This window comes from Dasypus novemcinctus, chromosome 3 (genome assembly GCF_030445035.2).
Source record: "Dasypus novemcinctus isolate mDasNov1 chromosome 3, mDasNov1.1.hap2, whole genome shotgun sequence".
NCBI lineage: Eukaryota > Metazoa > Chordata > Mammalia > Cingulata > Dasypodidae > Dasypus > Dasypus novemcinctus.
In genome coordinates, this window is record NC_080675.1 from 185917936 (window position 1) to 185940529 (window position 22594).

Consider the following 22594-nt stretch of genomic DNA (forward strand, 5'->3'; position numbering starts at 1 on the left):
ATGGCATATAGATGGGTCATATTTCCTTATCCATTCTGCCAATCTGTGTCTCTTGATTAGAGAGTTTAATCCATTAACATTCAGCCTTATTACTTTTAAGGAATTACTTACATTAGCCATATTTTCTTTAGGTTTATGTATGCCATATGTTGTTTTTATTTATCTTTTTTATATTTAAGGTTTTCTTACACTCTCCTCCAGTTCTCTCTCTTCTGTGTTTTCCTTTCAACATGCAGAACTTTCTTTACTATTTCTTGAAGGGCAGGCTTCTTTTGTACAAACTCTCTTAATTTCTGTTTTTCTTTTTTCTGTGAATATTTTGAACTCTCCTTCATTTTTGAATGTCAGCTTTGCTGGGAAGAGAATTCTTGTCTTGAAGACTTTTTTCTTTTAGCACCTTAACTATACCATGCCACTGCCTTCTTGCATCCATGGTTACAGATGAGAAATTAGCACTTAATCTTATCAAGCTTCCCTTGTATATCATGGGCCTCTTTTCCCTTGCAGCCTTCAATATTCTCTCTTTGTCCCGAGCATTGAACAATTTGACAAGTGTATGTCGAGATCAGGTCTTAATCTAATAAGATTGAAGCCCTTTAAGCAAAAATGGAAACCAGAGGAGAAGCGAGAGAAGGAGAGAGAGTTTTCCATGTGATGAATGCAGAGGTGCAACTACAAGTTAAAGAACCCCAAGGATTATTGCAAGCTAGCACCAGAACACTAGAAATTCTGGTAGAAAGCATGGCATATGAATACTAGAATACTGGAATTCTAGCACTCAAAGCTGTAAGATAATAAATTCCTGTTGTTTAAACCCATCATTATGTGTTATTTGTCATAGAATTCGTGGTACACTACGTCACTCAGTGAATGATACAAGAACTAATTTTGGAAGCATGTCTTTATAGTTCCAAAGGTTAGATATCCCAAGATGTTGCAGTGTAAAGTCAAAAGTTCAGTGTTCTTATTGAGCTTATTATTTTTACAGGCATATTATCTAAGGAGGGAGAATGGGAAGCATCTTCCCCTTTCCTCCTTATTAAGTAAATTTCATCCTTTTACCCTAACACAACTGAGAAAGGCAATTTGAATATATGTTAATAATTTGAGTACCCAAGAGAGCTGTGTTTCATTTTTATAACACATCGAAATTATTGATACATATTAGTAAAGCATAAATCCACCCAAATTGCACAACCATGGTATTTGATATAATCACAAAGTTGTGCATTCATCAATTCAGTTTTAGAGCATTTTTGTTATTCCAGTAATAATAGTAATACTAAAAAAAAACAATGAAACAAAAACAACTTATCACCATTCAATCCTCTGTTTCTCCTTCTGTGCATAACTGCTATTCTGTTTCCATCTCTCTAGTTTATTTGTATTTATATTTTTTAAAAACAGCCTTATATATGCAATGTTACACTTTTTATGTTTCCTTCTAGTAAATGTCCTTAGGATTTCCCTTTTAACCATTGTCAAGCCCATAAAATAGTTCTGCTGCTCATGAGCAGCATGATGTGCTCTCACAATTTCCATTTTTTTCAAAACTTTAAAGTAACATTTTTACCAGTCCTTCACAGATAAACTCTCAGCTTTACATTCTCTACCATTATCCGATTTTCTGGTCAATATATTCTAATTATTAATTCCATGATTTTACACAATATAACTTAGTTTGTAATAGCACAATCATACAGCATTTGCCATTTTTATGTCCAGCTTGCTTCACTCAACCTAATAAATATCCTCTAGGTTCATCCATGTTGTCATTGCTTCATAATATCATTTCTTCTTACCACAGCATAATAGCCCATCATATGTATACACCATAATTTATTTATCCATTCATCAGTTTATGGACACCTGTGTTGTTTCCAACTTTTGGCAGTTGTGAATAATGAAGTGTGCAGATGTCCGTTCATGTCACTACTATAATTTCTTCTGGGTATATACCTAGCAAATTCCACATGAAAAGTTGATATTTAAGTTCCTTAGGAACTTTCCAACTGTCCTCCACAGTGGCTGTACAATTCTACTTCCCACCAAAGGGAATATGCATTCCTATCTCTCCACTTCTCCTGTTGAATAGTGGTCAATCTAATAGATGTGAAATGATTTTAATTTTGATTTGAATTTCCCCAATTGCCAGTGACGTTGAACATTTTTTCATATATTTCTTCATCATTTGCATTTCTTCTTTGGACAATTGTTTTTTCTAGTCTTTTGCTCACTTTTCACTGGATAGTTTGTCTTTTTATTGTTAAATTGTATGATCTCTTTCTATAAGATATTAAGCCATTATCAGATATGTGATTACCAAATATTTTCTGCCATTGAGTTAATTGCCTTTTCACCCATTTGACAAAAATCTTTGAGGGGTAAAAGTATCTAATTCTGACTAATTTTTTTTTTCTTTTTTTGCTCATGCTTTGGGTGTAAGTTTTAAGAAACTGCCATCTGCTAAAACATCATGAAGATGTCTTCCTACAATTTTATCTAGGAGTTTTAAGGTTGTCACCTTTTATATTTAGGTCCTTGATCCATTTTGAGTTAATTTTTGTCTAATTTGTGAGATCAGGATAGACCTTTTTTGGGATATGGATATCCCATTCTGCCAGAACCATTTGTTGAATACATTGTTCTGGTCAAATGGGTGGGCTTAGCAACCTTGTCAAAAATCACTTGATTACAGATGTGAGGTATTCCTGAGTTCTTGATTCAGTTCTATTTTCAAATAAGTCTATCTTTATGCCAGTACCATGCTGTTTTTGCTACTGTAGGTAATATTCTTTTATGCCTGGAAGTGAGAGTCTTCCAACATCATGTTTCTTTTTTAAAGATTTTTTGGCTATTTTGGGCCACTTGCTCTTTAAAATAAATTTGCAAATTGGCTTTTCAGTTTCTTCAAAAAGGCTGCTAGGTATTTTATTGGGATTGCACTGAGTCTGTAAATCAGTTTGGTAGGATTAACATAATGATATTTAGTTTTCCAATCCATGAACATGGAATGTTTTTCCATTTATGTAAATCTTCTTCATTTTCTATTAAAAAATTTTTGTAGTTGTCTGAATACTGGTCATTAATGTCCTTGGTTATGCTTTTTCCATAATATTTTATTGTTTTAATTGATATTATAAATGAATTTCCCCTAATATTCTCCTCAGATTGCACAGCAGTAGTATACAATAAATTTATTGATTTTCATATATTAAACTTGCATCCTGTCATTTTGCTGAACTTGTCTATTAATTTTAGTAACTGTGTTGTGGATGTTTCAGGATTTTCTAGATATATGTTCATACTTTCAGCACATTGTGAAGTTTCACTTTTTCCTTTCCTACTTGGGTGCCTCTTATTTCTTTATCTAATCTAATTGCTCTAGCTAGTAATTCTAGCACAATATTGAATAATAATTGTGACAGGGGGCATCCTTGTCTTGTTCCTCATCTCAGCATTAAAGATTTCAGTCTATCACCATTGAGTACAATACTAGCAGTAGGTTTTTCATATATGAACTATTCCAATCTCTTGGAGTGTTTTTTTTTTTTAATCAAGAAAGGATGGTGTATTTTGTCAAGTGCATTTTCTGCATCATATGAAAGGATCATGTGATATTTCTTCTTCAATTTATCAATTTATTACACTAATTATTTTTTAGTTTGTGTTGAACCACCCTTGTATACCTAGGTTAAAACCACTTGATATTGATGTATAATTCTTTTGATGTGCTTTTGGATTCAGTTTGCAAGTATTTGTTGAGGATTTTTGCATCTATGTTCTTTATGGATATTGGATAGTAATTTTTTTAATAGTATCTTTATTGGGTTTTGGTATTAGGGTGATGTTGGCTTCATATAATGAGTTTGGTAGTGTTCTTTCCTGTTCAATTTTTTTGGAAGAGTTTGAGCAAGATTGGTACAAGATTGTCTTTGAATAACTGGTAGATTTCATTGAGAAGCCATCTGGACGCTGGCATTTCATCTTTGAGAGTTTTTTGATGACTGTTTCTATCTCTTCAATTGTGATTGGTTTCTTGACATCTTCTATGTCTTTTAGGGTCAGTGTTGGTGGGTCCTGTGTTTCTAGGAATTTGTCCATCTTGTCTACATTGTCTAGTTTTTTGGTATAGAGTTGCTCATAGAATCATCTTATGATCACACCTATTTCTGTGGGTTCAGTAGTCATGTTCTCCCTCCCATTTATTTTATTTATTTGTGTCTTCTCTCTCTTTCTTTGTCATTATAGCTAAGGAGTTGTCAGGTTTGTTGATCTTATCAAATAACCACTTTGGTTTTGTTGATTCACTCTATTTTTTTCTCAATTTCATTTCTTTCTGCTCTGAACTTTCTTTTTCTTTCCTTCAGCTTGGTTTGGGATTAGTTTGCTGCTCTTTTCTAGGTTTTCCAGGTAGCAGTAAGCTCTCCAATTTTAGTCCTTTCTTCTTTTTTACCATAAGCATTGAGTCTGTAAATTTCACTCCCAGTACTGCCTTTGCAGTGTCCCATAGGTTTTGATATGCTGTGTTTTCATTTTCTTTCATCTCAAGATATTTGCTGACTCCCTTGCAATTTCTGATTTGACCCACTGATTATTTGAGTGTGTTGTTTATTCTCCGTATATTTATTAATTTTCCTTTTTCCAACACTATCAATTTCCATCTTCATTTTGTTATAATCAGAGAAAGTGTTTTGTTTAATGTCAATCTTTTTAAACTTATTGAGGCTTTTCTTGCCACCCAACATATGGTCTACCTTGGAGAAGGATATATGAGTGATTGAAAAGAAAGTTTATCCTGCTGTTTGGGGTGCAGTGCTCTATAGGTGTATGTTAGGTCTAGTTCATTTATCATATTATTCAAGTTATCTGTTTCTTTATCCTCTGTCCACATGTTCTGTCTAATACTGAGAATGATACATTGAAATTTCTGTTATTGTAGAGACCTGTATTTCTCCCTTCAGCTTTGCCAGTAAGCACTTCATGTATCATGGAGCATTTGGGTTAGTTTTTTTTTTTTTTTTTTTTTTTGTGACTTGATCCTTTTATTACTATATAGTAGCATTCTTCATCCCTTAACACCATTTTGCATTTAAAATCTCTTTGGTCCAATATTAGTATCACTACAGTAGGTTTTTTGGTTATTATTTGTATGAAATAACATTTCAGTTTTTATTGGGATTTGTCCTTATGTCTGTGGTGAGTCTCTTGTAGACAACATATAGTTGTTTCATTTTTAAAATCCATTCTATTAGTCTATGTCTTTTGATTCAGTGTTCAAGACATTAACATTCAAGGTTGTTAGTTTAAAGGCATTATTACTTTATGTATTTTGTCCTTTGGCTTTGTGTTTTCATGTCATACTATTATCTGTCTATTTACACTTAAATTTATCCTTCCTGATAATCTTCATTTCTACATTCTTCTCCAAATCTCTTGCCTTTGCTTTTTCCTTTCAGGATGTAGCACTGCCTTCATTAGCTCTTGCAATTGCCATGTTTTGGTAAAATATTCTATCAGGTTTTGTTTGTCTGTTTAGACTTTGAAACTCCCTCATTTTTAAGGACAGTTTTCCTGGATACAGAATTCTTGGCTGACAGTTTTTTCTCCTTCAGTACCATAGAAACATCATACCACTTTCTTATTTCCTCCATGGTTTCTGATGAGAAGTTGGTACTTAATTTTACTGATGTTCCCTTGCAAGGGATGTTTTGCTTTTCTCTTGCTGATTTCAGAAGACTCTGTTTATCTCTGATATTTGTCCTCTGAATAATAACTGTCCGGGGGTAGGTCTATTCATATTTATTCTGTGTGGAGTATGTTGTCCTTCTTGGCTATTGATATTTATGTCTTTCATAAGGGGTGGGAAGTTTTTGGTCACTATTTTCTCAGATATACTGTATGTGTCTTTTCCATTCCCTTCTCCTTCTGGGAAACCAATAATGTGAATGTTTGTGTCTTTCACATTGTTATTCAATTCCCTGAGACCCTCGTCCATTTTTTCCATTCTCTTTCTTTTTTCCTGTCTTTTCCAATTCAGATGTTCTATCTTTAATTAAGGCTTGTTACTTTTTTTTAATTTTTAGGCTTGTTACTTTTATTTGCAAGCTTTCACATGGTTCTTTATGCTCACCCAGAGTCTTCTTAATATCTTTTATCCTTTTAGTCTTACTTCCTTTCAATTCTTTGAATTGATTTAGGAGAATTGTGTGATTTCCATGTCTTGTCTTAAATCCCATATCTCTTCTGGAGATTTGGTTTGTTCATTTGCTTAGACAAACTCTTCCTGTTTCCTGATATGGTCTGTAATTTTTTGCTGATGTCCAGGCACCTGAATATGTTGGTGAATTTACTCTTATGGCCAGTTTTCTCTCTCTCACCTATTATTTTTTTTTCACATATCTTCTTTGCTATTTGGTTCAACTTGTTCTATGTTTTTAAAAGTGCCCAGCTTAAGTGCAGATTTCCTTCTAGAAGTTAGGGTACAGGGAGATTCTGATGCAGTTTTATTCATGCAATTTCCATGCGTGCCTGTAAATGGCACTTGCCAGAGCACCTTTCAGTGGAGGTGTTTATTTCAATATCTGTTTTCCTGTGTTTTGGTCTGGCCAAATCTGAGATTGGAATCAGACTGTGCTGGCTGAAGTCATTGAAGAAAATCCCCCCAATCACTTTTCTTTTCCTTGTAAGAGCTCACAGGTAGGAATATGATCCTCTCTCAGTCAGCTGCAGGAAGCCAGGGGTTTTACCCCAGTTTAATGACTTGGGGTGGGGGAATGGAGCTCTTTGAGGATGCCACAAGGGTTTGGTTACTTACATTTGTAATTTTTAGGTCATCTCTCTGGCCCTCACCCTTCTGGGAATTGTGAAGCACTGTCCTGGTCTGCTGACTCCAAAATCAGACACCTTGGAGAGCTTTTGGCTCTTTCTCCATTGTTTTTGTCTCATATGATGCAATCTTCCCATAATTCTGGTTTCAGTTGTAATATTAACAGGTTTCTCCTTTGATGAAGTAATTGGTCAGTGATGGTTCCATTCTTGAAGGACAGCTATTCTCTAATTGTGGAACTGTAGCTTTTCTTTGTGCATTTAAAAAATTTCATAGAGCAATTCTGTATATAAGACATGCTCTTTCTAATGTATAAGGCATTACAGAAAATGGTGTGATACGTCGCTGTAAACTGAAAAGACCAGTCCCAAACCAATGTGAATTTTAAGCCTGTTTCATCACCCAATTGACTATTTTCACTTATTACAAATTCTGTGGTTTGCTTCACCCACTGGTTAGGACAGTTGAATAGGAGCATGCCTAACAGTGAGATGTGGGTACTGTTGTACAGGACCACTAAGTTAGTTTCATTAAAACTTGAACATGGTGGATATTAACAGTTGCCTTGTGGCATCCAAGAATTGCAAAAATAAGGGGGATTCTTTTTCTGATCTCATTAAATGGTTACATCTGTCCAGGAACTGATAGCCAGCCATGATCCACTCCTTCTGTATCAGACACTGAAATACAGAAATTGTCCTAATGTAGGGATCCATCATCACCTGAATAAGAGAAAATATGACATAACTCAAATCTACTCATTCTCCTATGGTAGGTATGTTTGCTTTCCAGCCTGTACATAAGTGCTACTGAACGCTTAAGGAATGCTTTTACGTATTTTAACCATGTAGTACATTGAAATGAAGATGGCCATTTCAGTTAAGTTTCTTCAAAAGACTCATTAACACATAGTTGCTTAAGTTTTACAAATACCTTCTATATTTCCTGGATATTAGACAAGGTATTATTCAATCCCAGTTTGTAAACATCACTTCTCTGTGGGTTATTTCTAGTTACTGCATTACAGATACTTTGATCAATTTTTCTCTGCTGCAGCACATCTTTTGTGAGGACCATTCTCACCAAGATATGCCAATTAGGGTGGTTTCAGCACAGGAGTGGCAATCTTCCAACAAATAATGGGAAAACTACTTTAGTCTTGGTCTGCTAAAGAACTTGGCAGTACAAAGTATTCTGGAAGGCAAGTGGATATCATGCAACCCTTGTTAATGGAACAAACTCTCCACACAGAAACACCCATCCTACTGATACCTCTGTCCCATTCTGAGTAACTTCAAACCATTGGCTCTAACACCTCCTCCTCAACCTCCTGAGGGTAGTCAATTTATTTTTTTGACTGAATTGTAGTATTTTTCCCAGCAAATTCAAATATAAAGATTAGCTGCAGGCCTATTGGCTGGGAAGAGTGAAGTATTTGCAAGGTATACCTTTTTTAGCAGTTTTGAGACATGATTTTTCAAAGCAAAATCTGACATTCCTGGAATCTTTACAATAAATAACACTATTGGATCAAATTAGAATTTTGCTTGGGGCCTAGGACTTTCTGCTTCCTTTTGTGTTCATTTGCTGTGCAATTTGCTCAGTCCATTTCAAAGGAACATCACATTTACCAAGAAGAAAGTTTTGTCATGGAATTTCTTAAAATGGCATTGGATCACCTGGAATAAAGAAAAATTTGTAAACTTTTTAAAATTTGAATTTTATCATTTCTAAATGAACATCCACAAACAATAAGTGTATAGTAAATGTTGTGAACTTGCAAAAAACCATGCATATCATCATTCAGGGCTCCCATATATTACCTCAACACCAACATCTTGCACTGTTATGAAACAATTGTTACAAACTATGAAAAGCATCATCAAAACATTACTACTACTTATAGCCAGTATTTTACACTAGGTGTATTTTTCCCACAACCCACCTGGTTACAGACACCCTGTATTAGCATTATAAAGTTGTTATAGTTCATAGGAGAATGTTCTCATATTTGTTCAGATAACCACAGTCCAGCTTCCACCAAATGATTCATTGTGTTATACAGTCCCATGATTTTTAAAATCCATTCAGAGTGTTAAACTAAGTGGCTCTCATATTCATCACAGAGTTGTGCTCTCATCACCTCAATTTTCCTTACTCCAAAAAGAAAAATCTCATAACCTCTTCTACCCCCTAGAAAATAGAATACGGGTTGAGAATGGGAGCTGATTCTTAATATATGTAGAATTTTTAATAATGTTTGTTGTAAATGTGTGGAAATGAATAGATTTGGTGGCAATACATTTACATTACAGTGAGTATAACTAACACTGCTTTTTTATAAATGTGATTGTGACCAAAAGGGGTAGTCTGTGGATGTAATATTTTAATTGAAAGGAAGGTAGAGAATAATGAGGGACTGTATAATATAGTGATTTTGGTGATGCATGAAGATTGTGGTTAATAGGGTTGTAGTAGAGAAATCGGGTGTGCGCGGTATCGAAGGCCAGGACATGAGAATACCGAGAAGGAAGTTGGTTTATTTCGACCGGCAGGGCTCGGTGGACTCTTGTCCTAATAAAAACCGAGCCCCGAACAGCCTTTTCCAGACCCTTTTATACAGAGGATATAGGATTAGGAAGACTAACAGTGATGGTAAACAGACCTTTGGTTAGGTTCTTCAGTGTTTGATCTTAGTATTAGATAGGTTATTTCCTCCAGGTGAGTTACATATTCTCCACATCCAAGCCAGTTTGGATTAGCATATCTTCCACATCGTCTGGAGGCAGCCCTGAATACACACTCAGTCTCACATCCCTTCTGAACATTCAAAGACTGTAGGGCCTATATTATTTATTTGGCCATCTTGGAGACCAGGTACTCTTGGAAATAATTTTGATTTAATGCACAGGCTATATCATATTCCACCCTTTGAGGCCAAGCTTAAGTTATTAAGCTTCGGCATCACTATTGTCTGAGTCCCTCTGGACTGGCTGGTATGTATATAGAGCCATGAGATGGGCAGCTGTTTGCCTTTTTACTACACCATTTATTAGGGTGCGCATTCTGCTTATGATGAAAGGAAGGAGGCATGGAAGGATGGTGCATGCTCCTATGAAGAGGGCAACTATTCCCAATAGAAGCTTGAAATTGTCTACTATTGACTGCCAGCTTCCAAAGGGGTTATTTATATTCCAACCATTCCAGGTTTGCACTGGGACATGAGCAATTTTTACTATATTGCTTGTAATTTCATCAATAACCTTTCCAGTGTTATCTAATTCAAGGCAGCAGTTAGAGAGATTGAATTTTCCACAAACTCCCCCTTCAGCTGCCAAGAGATAGTCTAGGGCAAGACGATTTTGATAGATAGCATTCCTGAATTTAGTTTGCTCTTGGGCTAGTAAGTTCAGTGCATGGGCAGTTTCATTAGTTATTATTTCTACCACCGCTTGTAGGCGGATGATTCGGTTTAGTATATAGATAGGGGTTCGGTAACCCCACATGCCATCCTCTGCCCAAGTTGCTGGCCCATAGTAATGGATTATATGCTCAGGGGGCCATTCTTCACCTCCTCAGGTAATGACAGCCCTTTTTTCCTTTATGTTTTGATACACTGGCTGGCTTAGCTCTTTCCCTTCTGTTAGGGGAATGAGGAAGAAGGAGGGTTTTATTGTACTAAGCATACAAGTTCCACAGTTTTGTGGCAGTTCTTGGAATGCAACTTTCCCACAAATCTAGTACAAACCATTTGGGGCAGTAAAGGGGCCCTTTGCAGTGGAGTTCTACACTGTGATTAAATTGGGGAAAGTACGATTTATGAGAACGAGGTTTGATTCATTCCATGTTCCCCAAGGTTCTGTTGTATTTGTGGTATGATTTTGGAATTTTCCCCCTGTACATGTTAGATTTCCAACAGCTATAGAGGAGCTTAGGCAGGCCCTTGAAGCACAATATTTTCCTATGACAGAAGTTTGTAAGGGCCACATACTATCTCGGGGGACAGGCGGGAGGTCAGTTGCATTATATGGTTGGCTGTAATTGTATTCCCTGGTCTCCCATGGCCATTGGTCTCCCATATTAGTACCGCCACACACATAACATGAGGAGATATTTAAGGCTGCGCCCACCACTTCAGCCAGGCTTATAAAGAGGTTTGTTGCTGCTTGTGGGATGGAAAAGGGCTTTTCCATTTCTTCATAAAAGGAGTGGAACACAGAATGGGCTTTACTTGTGAGTGGGTATTCTCGATACCCAACCCAGATGTAGGCTCCTGGGTCTATTTCTTTACCTTCAATGCGGAGGCCCATTTGGACTCCCTGAGTCTGCCAGGATTCAGGTTTAAGGATGGTGAGATTTAAAGGGTTACATTGACCACGTGGACAGTTAGCCGGGGCCATACCCTTGGTGAGGATAGCTATCTGTTTAGCTATGTTTGTTTTCCAGGTGGCCCAGGTGACACAAGACCAGTAGGGGCAGTAGTATGCACCTATGTATTTACATCAAAAACTCCCCCCTCGGGCTGCACTTCCCATCTCTGGAGCGCACATGTACTTATTGCTATGAGTATATGTCCGCTCCCAGCTGAGCCCTCCACAATCTGTGTTCCATGGTATCCCAGAGTTTATAACCTGACATGCGTCAAATAGGAGGGACACTTGTTCGTTCTGGCTCATGACTGGGGTAGAGGAAAGCAGCTCCCCATTTTGATCAAGCACTCTTATTTCCCATTTACGGGAGACTGTTGGGGGTCTAGGGTCATAGCAGGTTATTTGGCCAGATGCATTACAGACACTATAGGAGGTTCCCTGAAACTGACAGGTGGTTACCTGGCCCTTGCAGGTGTAATGACTATGATATATTAATGTGGTGTTGACATGGGCCCCTGTACGCACCTTTTGTATACATGGCTCACATTCTGTGGTGCCGACCTGGGACCAGGGGAGGGTTAAGGTTAGAAGTAGGAAAAGCAGCCAAAGGGGTATTGCAGTGGACTAATCCGGATTCCTAATCTTCGGCTGTGCGTAGACCAATCAGCTTCCAGGGTGTGATTGGAGCAGAGCTCGGTGTTCCCTCCTCAATCTAGAGCCATGTGTAGACCAGTCAGCTTCCAGGGTGTTCCCCTTTTTCACAAGATGAGTTTGGTTGGGCTGTGGGTATCTGGAATACAGGTCCAGGACTCTGGGGCAGCTCGCTTGACTCGGCTATGGTGTATCCACGGGATGATTTCAGCTAACTTAACTGCAGTGGGGGTGGATAAAATGACAAGATAGGGCCCTCACCATCGAGGAGTTAGTGGAGCTGACTTTCAGTCCTTGACCCAAACTGCATCTCCTGGCTTGTACGGGTGTACAGAGCTGCTTAAGTTAATGGGGGCCCTTTCTTGGACCCAGCGATGCAGGTTATGTAGGGTTTTTCCTAAGCTTATCATCTGCTGAGCTATTGATAAGTTCCCTCTTTCTCTAAGATTCCCCTCTATATTTCTGATTAAGGGAGGAGGCCTCCCAAAGAGGATTTCATAAGGAGTTAGGCTTAGTTTTTGGCTTGGGCTGGCTTGAATTTGTAGGAGAGCACTTGGAAGTACTTGCACCCATGTTAGCCCAGTTTCTTGGCAAATCTTGGCAATATAAGTCTTTATTGTACAATTCATTCACTCTACCTTTCCTGAGCTCTGAGGATGGTAAGCGGTGTGCAGTTTCCATTGGATGTGCAGTGCCTTTGCAATCTTTTGAGTGATTTCAGAGACAAAGGCTGGTCCATTGTCAGAGCCAATTGAGAGTGGTAGCCCATAGCGAGGGATAATTTCCCTGAGGAGAACCTTGGCTACTTCTTCAGCTTTTTCTGTTCGAGTGGGGAAGGCTTCCACCCAGCCAGAAAACGTGGAAACAAGAACTAGGAGATATTTATAGCCTCCAGATCATGGCATTTCAGTGAAATCAACTACTAGATCTTCGAGGGGCATACTACCAATTCTCTGGACCCCTGGGGCTGTTGTGGGACCCTGGCGAGGGTTATTCTTTGCACATGTCACACATCGTTGGCATACAGCATGGGTGATAGTGACTAGTCTTGGGATGTAAAAGAATCTTTCTAACACTTCCTTAAGATGAGTTTTTCACAAGTGTGTGTTCTCATGGTAGTCTTGAACTACGGCTGCTGCTAATATTTGTGGCACAACTATTCTGTGATCAGGCAATGTCCACCATCCATTTTCCCCTTGTGTCCTGCCCTCAGAGAGTATCCACTCTCTCTCAGCTTGAGTATATTGTGGCTCTCGGTGACTCAGAGGCTGCGGGGCAAGAACAGGCAGTGTATGCTGGATGTTCTGATAATTAAGGGGTTGAGGAATGAGAGCAGCGGCCAGGTTTTCAGATAGGGATCCCTCCTGTGCCACTCTTTTTGCTTCAGCATCTGCCCTCCAATTTCCCTGGGCAATGGGGCTGTGGCTTGTCTGGCGTCCCTTACAGTGCATTACAGCTACTTTGGCAGGCTCCCAAACTGCATCTAGTAGCTCCAGAATCTGTGTGCCATATTTAATGCTCTTGCCTCCCGAGTTAATGAGTCCCTTTTGTTTATATAAGGCTCCATGCGCATGCAGGGTAAGAAAGGCATATTTGGAGTCTGTGTAGATGTTAACCTTGGCTCCGGCTGCAAGTTGCAAGGCTCGGGTGAGGGCAATGAGTTCAGCTTTTTATGCTGATGTGTTATGTGGGAGGCGCTGCACCTCTACTGTGGTCTCAGATGTTACTACAGCATATCCTGCTCGTCGATTGCTGCCCTGCATAAAGCTACTCCCATCTGTAAAAAACTCCATGTCAGGATTTGCCAATGGCTGGTCTTGAAGGTCTGGCGGGCTGGAATATACTTCTTGCAATGTTTCCAGGCAGTTATGGGCTGGAGCCCCTGTCTCTATGGGTAGCAGGGTGGCTGGATTTACAAGTTCCAGCTGGATGGATGGGTTTTCACATAATAGGGTCTGATATTTAACCAGGCGGCTGTTAGTAAGCCAATGTGTTCCTTTGGCTTCTAAGATTGTGACTACTGCATGTGGAACCCGGACAATAATAGGCTGCCCAAGAGTTAATTTTATAGCTTCTACTGTAAGCATGGCTGCAACCACTACAGCTTGCAAACATGAAGGCCATCCCTGGGCTACAGTGTCCAGTTGTTTAGATAAATACGCTACAGGTCTTTGCCAGGAACCGAGGTATTGAGTGAGTGCTCCTACTGCTATGCTTTGGCGGTTGTGAACGTAGAGGTAGAACGGCTTACTGAGGTCCGGAAGTCCGAGACTCGGTGCTTCCATTAGATCTTGTTTGAGAGCAGTGAAAGCATTTTTCTGTGGGCTTTCCCAGAGCAGGGGATCCCTATCTCCCCCCTTTGTGGCTTCATATAAAGGGCGCGTGAGGACCCCAAAATTGGGGATCCAATTGCGGCAGAATCCAGCTGCCCCAAGGAACTCTCGCAGCTTCCGGCGAGAATTGGGCTCAGGCAGACTACAGATCGCTTCCTTTCTTTCAAGTCCTAATTCATGGTGTCCATGTGTTATTTTGTAACCTAGATATTTGACCTGAGGTAGGCAGATTTGGGCCTTTTTCTTAGACACCTGATAGCCCTTCTGCTGTAGATGTTTTAAAAGAGCATGGGTTCCACCAGCACAGTCCTGATAGGTGGAACTTCCGAGAATGAGGTCATCTACATACTGGAGAAGAAAACAGTTATGGCTTTCTGCCTTAAAGGATTTGAGATCGCTGGCCAGGGCTTGTCCAAAAATAGTGGGTGCATTTTTACATCCCTGAGGCAATCGCGTCCATGTCAGCTGCTGCTTTTCACCTGAATTTGGATTTTCCCATGTAAAGGCAAAAATTGGCTGACTCCTTGGTGCTACCCTAATGCAGAAGAAAGCATCCTTAAGATCTAGGCATGAAAAGTAGATTGCCCGTGCGGGTATTAAGCTGAGCAGAGTATAAGGATTAGAAACTGCAGAATGAAGGGCTACTACTGCCAAATTAACTGCTCGTAAATCCTGGACTGGGAGGTAATCTCCATCAGGCTTTTTAACTGGGAAGAGAGGGGTGTTCCACGGAGACTGGCACGGCTTCAATATGCCCTCACTCAGCAATTTCTGAATATGTAGCTGGACCCTTTCTTGCGCTTCGCGTGGAACTGGATACTGCCTTATGCTTACTGGACTGGCTGTAGGCTTTATTTCATTAATAATTGGAGGAATGTCATGTGCCATCCCCATCGGGTTCCCCTCTGCCCATACTTCAGGCACATCTTCAAAGGGGAGCTGTATGGCCATGGATTTTCCAGTTTCACTAAGGCAAAATAGTCTCCATTCCTCCTGCAGAGGAAGGGTTAGCACTACCTTCGGTGGGTCTTGTGGCCCCAAGGTCAGTGTGGATCGCCCTGTGGCACTAAAGGTAATTTGAGCCTGTAGTTTTGACAGCAGGTCTCAACCCAGGAGGGGGACTGGGCACTCCAGAAGATAGAGGAATTCGTGAGTGATTTCCCTTCCCCCAATGTTGCAGTCCTGGCTTGAAGGAAAGGCCATTGGGCACTTTTGCCAGTTGCCCCTACGATAGTGGCTTGTCTTTTTGATAGAGGCCCAACTGGCTTGGTCATTACAGAATGTTAAGCCCCAGTGTCAACCATCATCTGTATGGTGCAGCCCCCAATTTGAACTCCGACCATAGGCTCCTCGGGGCCAAGGGAATAGGAGCCCGGTCTGTCCTAATAATCTCTATCAGAGTCCTCCATTCCTGCTAGCCCAATGATCTGATTTGCAGGTTTCTTCTCTGAACCTTTACGGTCCCAGCGTTTGGGTTGTGATACCCCACTGGCCTTTCTGGCTAATGCTTTGGCTGCAGAGGCCGGGTAAAGTGGCCAGCTAGGACACTTTCGCTTCCAATGTCCATCCCCCTTGCAGTATGCACACTGATTTCACCCTAGACGTGGGCCTTTCCCTCTCCTTGGGGCTGGGGCTTGCCAAGTTACCTTCCTTGCCACAGGAATGGACTTTTCCACTATGGCTGCCACCAGAAAATCTGCCTTTTTCCTCATCTTCCTAATTTCCTCCCTTTTTGTTTCTTCATCATGGTTGACATAAACCTTAGTAGCTACTTCCATGAGCTGAGAGATATTCATTCCAGCAAACCCATCTAATTTCTGCAGCTTTCTCCGGATGTCAGCCTGTGACTGAGCAACAAATGCTGCATTTACCATTGTTTGGCTCTCAGGAGCATCTGGGTTAAAGGGCGTGTATACACGGAACGCCTCACATAGTCTCTCATAGAATTGAGCAGGACTCTCATCTAGAGCCTGTAGAATTTGACTGGTCTTTGCCATATTCACTGCCTTGCGGCTCCCCGCCTTGAATCCTTCAACTAATGCCCTATGGAATGTCTCTAGTCGGTTGAGCCCTATGGCGCTATTTGGATCCCACAGGGGGCCCTCCTCTGGAAACTGCAAGTGGGCCTATTGATCACTGTCCAAAGTTCCCTCAGGTGGGTGCTCTCTAAGCCAGGTTAGCGCTCCCTGTGTGACCCGCACTCTCTCCTCAAAGTTCAATAAAGTCATTATAAGTTGTTTACAATCAGCCCAGGTGGGTCTGTGGGTCTGTATGATGGACTGGGAAAGGTCTGTCATGGCCTGAGGCTTCTCTGAAAATGGTGGGGTGTGGCTTTTCCAGTTAAAGAGATCAGTTGTTGTAAAGGGCTGATAGATGAATGTCCCGCTTCCCCCCTGAACCTGGCCATCTGCAATGTAAAAGATTGGGGCCGGGGTTTCGCGGAGTCGGAACTGGAAGGCAGCCTTTTTCATTGCTCCCTCTGCCCCCAGGGCTCCCTGTGGTTTGAGCTATAATCTCTTAGCGTCTCCTCCCTGACCATTGGGAAGCCTTGTGGCTACATTGCTAGCAGCAACGGGCTCTAAAGGCAGCTGGTTTGCATTTTCCCTTGCTGAAGGTGCCAAGGACCACTGCAGAGATGGTAAAGCTGCTGTGGGGATGGCGTAGGGCTCTTAGGTGCAGATGGCGATAAAGGCAACTGCGGGGATAGTATAGGTGCCTTCTCTGATGGTGACAAAAGCAGAGGTGGGGGTGGTGATAAAAGCAGCGGCGGGGATGGTGTGGATATCGCACTTTCCTGTGCGGATGACGACTGTGGGTCACTGCTTAGGGAGACTAGCTCATTTTCACTCCTTAGTATCGCTGGGGCGGGAGTCATTGCATAAGGTGGAGGAAATTCAAATTCATCTGGCCCTTCCAAAATGGGCAGATTAGCACTGGACTTGGGACGCACTTCCTCTGTGCCCTTTGCACGGTGATTGTTTGGTCTGGTCCCTGAGACGGCACTCCTCGGTTTCTGTATTAAGCAAATTCTAGCTTCCTTAGTCATGCACTTCCTTAACCAAGGCGGGTTTTGGCTCACAGCGTTTTCCCAAGCATCAATGTAGGGGAATTGGTCTGGATGCCCTGGATTTCCAGTCACTGCATCGTGGACTCTACGGATGATCTGGGGATCCAAAGTGCCCTCCTGGGGCCAGCCCAGGCCGAAAGTTGGCCATTCTAACTCACAAAGCATCCTAAGCTTTCCTGGCTGAAACCTTATGCCGTACATCTCTCCCTGGAATGCACGGGGGAAGTTTTCCAGCATACATCCTAACGGGGTTTTACTGTGTGTGTTTCCCATTTCCACCCTGTGCCAACAGTGTACAACAGTCACTCAAGCCTTTCGCTTAGTCTGTCTCCGGCCGCGTCCCTCGAGGGAACTTTCAGTGCCTCTTAACCTTAGAGATCGGTATAAGCCCCCGATATGGAAGAGGGTCCCTTTGCAGGGACCCCCCCAGACGCCCTGGATCGTATGAGGTCACCACGGAACCACAGATCGGGACTCCGCACTCGCGCCGCAGAAGCAATTTTCTGCGTCTCACTCAGTCGCCACAAGCACACGCACACAGCCACCCCCCTTTCCTTTCTTGGGACCTGGAGAGGAGACGGCTTCCTCCTGTATTCTCAGGAGTACTAGGGCCTCCTCTTTGAGAGTTGATCACACTCCCTCCTAATTTCAGAATTAGGCCTTCCCTGCACTATGCCCCCGGGGGTCTTACCAATCCCAAGTGTGGAGCTCCTTGCTTCGTTCTCAGGGTCTCTTAAACCTCCCGGTGTCCCCAGCTCCTCCGGAAGGGCTCCAGCGAAGACCGCAACCTCTTTCTGGACTCAAATGGGGTGTCCAGGGGCGCCCAGGGCTGGGCTTCGCCCGGGCCCTCCCGGCCTCCCCGAGACATCCCGTAGGGGCAAACAACTGCTGCCGCCTCTGTCCTTCTCAGCGCATCCCACCAGAGTCACCAAAAATGTAGTAGAGAAATCGGGTGTGCACGGTATTGAAGGCCAGGACACGAGAATACCGAGAAGGAAGTTGGTTTATTTCGACCGGCTGGGCTCGGCGGACTCTTGTCCTAAGAAAAACCAAGCCCCGAACAGCCTTTTCCAGACCCTTTTATACAGAGGATATAGGATTAGGAAGACTTAACAGTGATGGTAAACAGACCTTTGGTTAGGTTCTTCAGCGTTTGATCTTAGTATCAGATAGGTTATTTCCTCCAGGTGAGTTACATATTCTCCACATCCAAGCCAGTTTGGATTAGCATAGCTCCACATTGTCTGGAGGCAGCCCTGAATACACGCTCAGTCTCACATCCCTTCTGAACATTCAAAGACTGTAGGGCCTATATTACTTATTTGGCCATCTTGGAGACTAGGTACTCTTGGAAATAATTTTGATTTAATGCACAGGCTATATCAGTGTAAGAATATTCTTTTATGAAGTGTTAATAAAGGAAAATTTAAAATTACTGCCTATCAGCTTTCCCCACAAATCATATTGAATTGTATCTGTTACAATGCATTTTTGTACAAAATTGACTTCATTTATGGCAATTCTTCTGGTAAAAGAACTGGATTAAGTTTTTTAATATTAGGTTGCAAATTAAATTTATCATCAACCTGGGTCAGTAGCAGGACATAGGATCTGAATGTGGGTCTGGGCAGCTTGAAGGAGAATGTCCTGCCCCCACCTATTCTCCTAGGATCTGGCATTACCAGTGGCAGCACTGGGGCCACCCAATACCTCCAGACACCTCTGGGCATTGGGCTCCAGGTGCTGAAGTTCTAGGTCTGCCTGGAACCTGGATGGGAAGACTGACATGCCAGTCATGAACAAGCAACTGCCCAAGTAAGGAGCAGGGTACAGGGAAGCCCTATGATTGTGCAGGGGCCCACTACCAGAAGGGGCCCACCACTCCACCACGAGAGACTGCACACACAGGGCCTGTGACCTGCATCTTAGGACCTCTAACAGCTTGTAGAATTTGAAGGCAACATTGGACCAAGTTTCTGACATGCAAATATCTATTAAATCAGGGGCTTTGTAGTGCAGAGCTAGCAACTTGATGCTGCTGTAATTTGACAAAAGAGCCAGAGCCCAATTAGTAGAATTAAAGCCTCAACTAATGGCAATTGAATGTAAAATCTCCCAACAGTCCAAGGTATGGTTCAGATATGTGATGAAGAGGACACTGTTGCAAAAGGTTTTAAATCATATGGCCAAATTTGGGAGCATGGAGATAATAAAATGCCAGTTTGTTTAGTAATTAAAATATTTGTGCCTTATATGGGGGTTCCAGAAGTCACCTATAGTCACTCCTCCAATTTGTCCAATTCCTATGGGCTATTTGCCTCAATTGTTTGTTCAGCTGGAGATAGTCAAGCCAGCAAAGTATTTGTACCACAGGGCTTGTATTAGCCAAATTTTTTTTTTTTTTTTAAAGATTTGTTTATTTATTTAATTTCCCCCCCTCCCCTGGTTGTCTGTTCTTGGTGTCTATTTGCTGCGTCTTGTTTCTTTGTCCGCTTCTGTTGTCGTCAGCGGCACGGGAAGTGTGGGCGGCGCCATTCCTGGGCAGGCTGCACTTTCTTTCACGCTGGGCGGCTCTCCTCACGGGCGCACTCCTTGCGCGTGGGGCTCCCCCACGCGGGGGACACCCTTGCGTGGCGCGGCACTCCTTGCGCGCATCAGCACTGCGCATGGCCAGCTCCACACGGGTCAAGGAGGCCCGGGGCTTGAACCGCGGACCTCCCATGTGGTAGACGGACGCCCTAACCACTGGGCCAAAGTCCGTTTCCCTGTATTAGCCAAATTTGATGGCATATGGCTCTCAGCATTTGACATTTTTGTTTGAAAGAATGGCTTATTTGGAGGATTTGAGCCTCTGGATTACAAATCAAGAAAAGCACCAAGAACAATAACAACAACAACAAAAAAGCCAACAAAATTGTGTAGGTCTCCATTCAATAGACTTTTTCTTGGTTTATCCTGCTTACCTTCTTGGCATGAGTTATTATCAATAATAATATTACAAATAAAAATATTGCTAATATTGTCTGGTTTCATCATGCTGGGAGAGGGTTTTTGCCCCACATTGTTTTCTAATATGATTATCTTTTACAAGTGGAGTTGCTAATCTCTCTTCTTGGTGGCACATACTTAATGTAAATAGTCCTGGAGCACTAATTTAAATTTAGTGAAGGATATTCATAGGGAAAGAGTGATCATCCATCTCACATATGCTGAAAAAGTGGAGCATTCCCAGGTGGTGTGAATTTAGGTTTAAATGTGTCCTATAACAAATAGTCCCATAATAGACCCTGGACTGTAAAATAATCTGTCATTAATGGACCCAGGAGGGTAACTGTCTCAATGTGTCCTCCAGTCCTAATGGGTTAGAGGTGAAATAGAAAATCCATTTCATAAGGAAAGATATGGAATAGTCTCAGGTATACAGGATCCTCATAAACATGAAAATGAGACATGCCCCTTTTAAGAATATAAAAGAGCCATGGAAATGTTTGTAAAAATTATTAAGTGATGTAAGTCTTCCCAGAGGTTTAGAATTAAGAGAAATTAAATTTTGGGCAAAAGTGAAACCCTGGCAAGAAGAATCAATGGTGAGAGTTCTGAGAAAATGGCACCAGAGTAGCTCATACAGGGTGCAGCTCTCATAAAAATAAAAAATAAATAAAAAATAGGGAGAAAGCATAGACATCCTCCCAGAGAGCTAGTTTGGGGACCTGGAGGAAAGAAGAGTGCCACATTCATCATTGAAGAGAACTGGGGGTGGAGAAATTAAGGGCCCAAAAGGAAAACTGAGCTCCTGACACCACAGCTGGGAATGGCACCCATCCCCCACCCTCAAGGAGAACAAGCTCCATAAAACATGCAGCTAAGTAGCCAACAGAGAGGGAAAAGGGCATATTCCTCCCAGGGAAAGTGAGGGCGTGGCAGAGGCCTGACTGTGATTTGTGTTAAGGGAGTTTAACCAGTATAATTTGGTTTTGAGTCTATGGTTCAGAAGTCAAAGGAAATTGAAGGATTCATCACAGTGGGAAGATTTGACAAGGAGCACCATCTGATGGCTAGCCAGGAAAGTGAAGAAAGACAGGTTTGTTGCCCTGATTCTTTCCCAGTCACTTTAATCTATTCTATGCCACATTATTGGATCCCTGACCCTGTTTTGATAACTTAAACTGGGAAAATTTAAAGTTTTAGAGAAAATTGAAGCAGAAATCAAAAAAGAGCTGTGGGAAAAAAAAACACAAAACACTAGGCAAGAGAAACATATTGATAAACAGAGTAAGATCACCAACATGATTCGATGCCTAGATATCAACAAAATCAACAAAATAACAAAACATACAAGGAGGAATATATGGCCAAGCAAGGAAAAAAATGAAGAATCCAGAGAAGACACAGGAGTAAAGATAACTAATCAGTGATGTTAACACAAATCTCCTTAATCAATTCCAGAATTTGATGGAAGACATGACTAATGAGATGAAGATATTAAGATGACACTCTTAGGTGCATAAATGTTTAAGATTGTTCTTTCTTCTTGAAAGATTATCCCTTTTACTAATATGTAGTGTACATCTTTGTCTCTCACAATAGTTTTGCATTTAAAGTGTATTTTGTCTGATATTAACCTTTTTTGTTATTGTTTGTAAGATTGTTTTCCAGCCATTCACCTTCAATCTCCTTGAATCCCTGGGTCTAAGGTGGGTTTCTTGTAGGCAGCATATAGATGGGTCATATTTCCTTATCCATTGTGCCAATCTGTATCTCTTAACAGGTGAGTTTAATCCATTGATATTCAGTGTTATTACTTACAAGGAATTACTTACATTAGCCATATTTTCTTTGGATTTGTGTATGTCATTTTTGTTTTTATTTTTCTTTTTGTCTTTTTAGTTGTTTTTTTACACTCGCCTCCAACTCTGTCTCTCCTGTTTTATTCCTTCCTCCTGGAGAACTCCCTTTAGTAATTCTTGAAGGGCAGGTTTCTCAGGTTTCTAATTGGCTTACTCTATTTGTTTCTGTTTATCTGTGAATATTTTGAACTCTTCAACATTTTTCAATGACAGCTTTGCTGGGTAGAGTATTCTTAGCTGGAAATTTTTTCTTTTAGTACCTTGACTATGTCATATGACTGCACTCTTGCTTCAGATGAGAAATCAGCACTTAGTCTTATTGAGCTTCCCTTGTACATGATGGTTCTCTTTTCTTTTGCTGCCTTCAGTATTTTCTCTTTGCCTTGAGCACTGGATAATTTGACAAGCATATGTCTTGGGATAGTGCTGTTGGGATTTATGCTGTTTGGGGTGTGTTGTGCTTCCTAGACATGTACATCCATCTCCCTCAATAGGTT

At 41.3% G+C, this 22594-nt stretch overlaps 1 pseudogene; it reads right to left on the reverse strand.

The window, feature by feature from the left end:
• Window positions 1-6944: 6944 nt before the first annotated feature.
• On the reverse strand, window positions 6945-18929 carry LOC131277045 (myotubularin-related protein 10 pseudogene; annotated as a pseudogene).
• Window positions 18930-22594: the final 3665 nt, after the last annotated feature.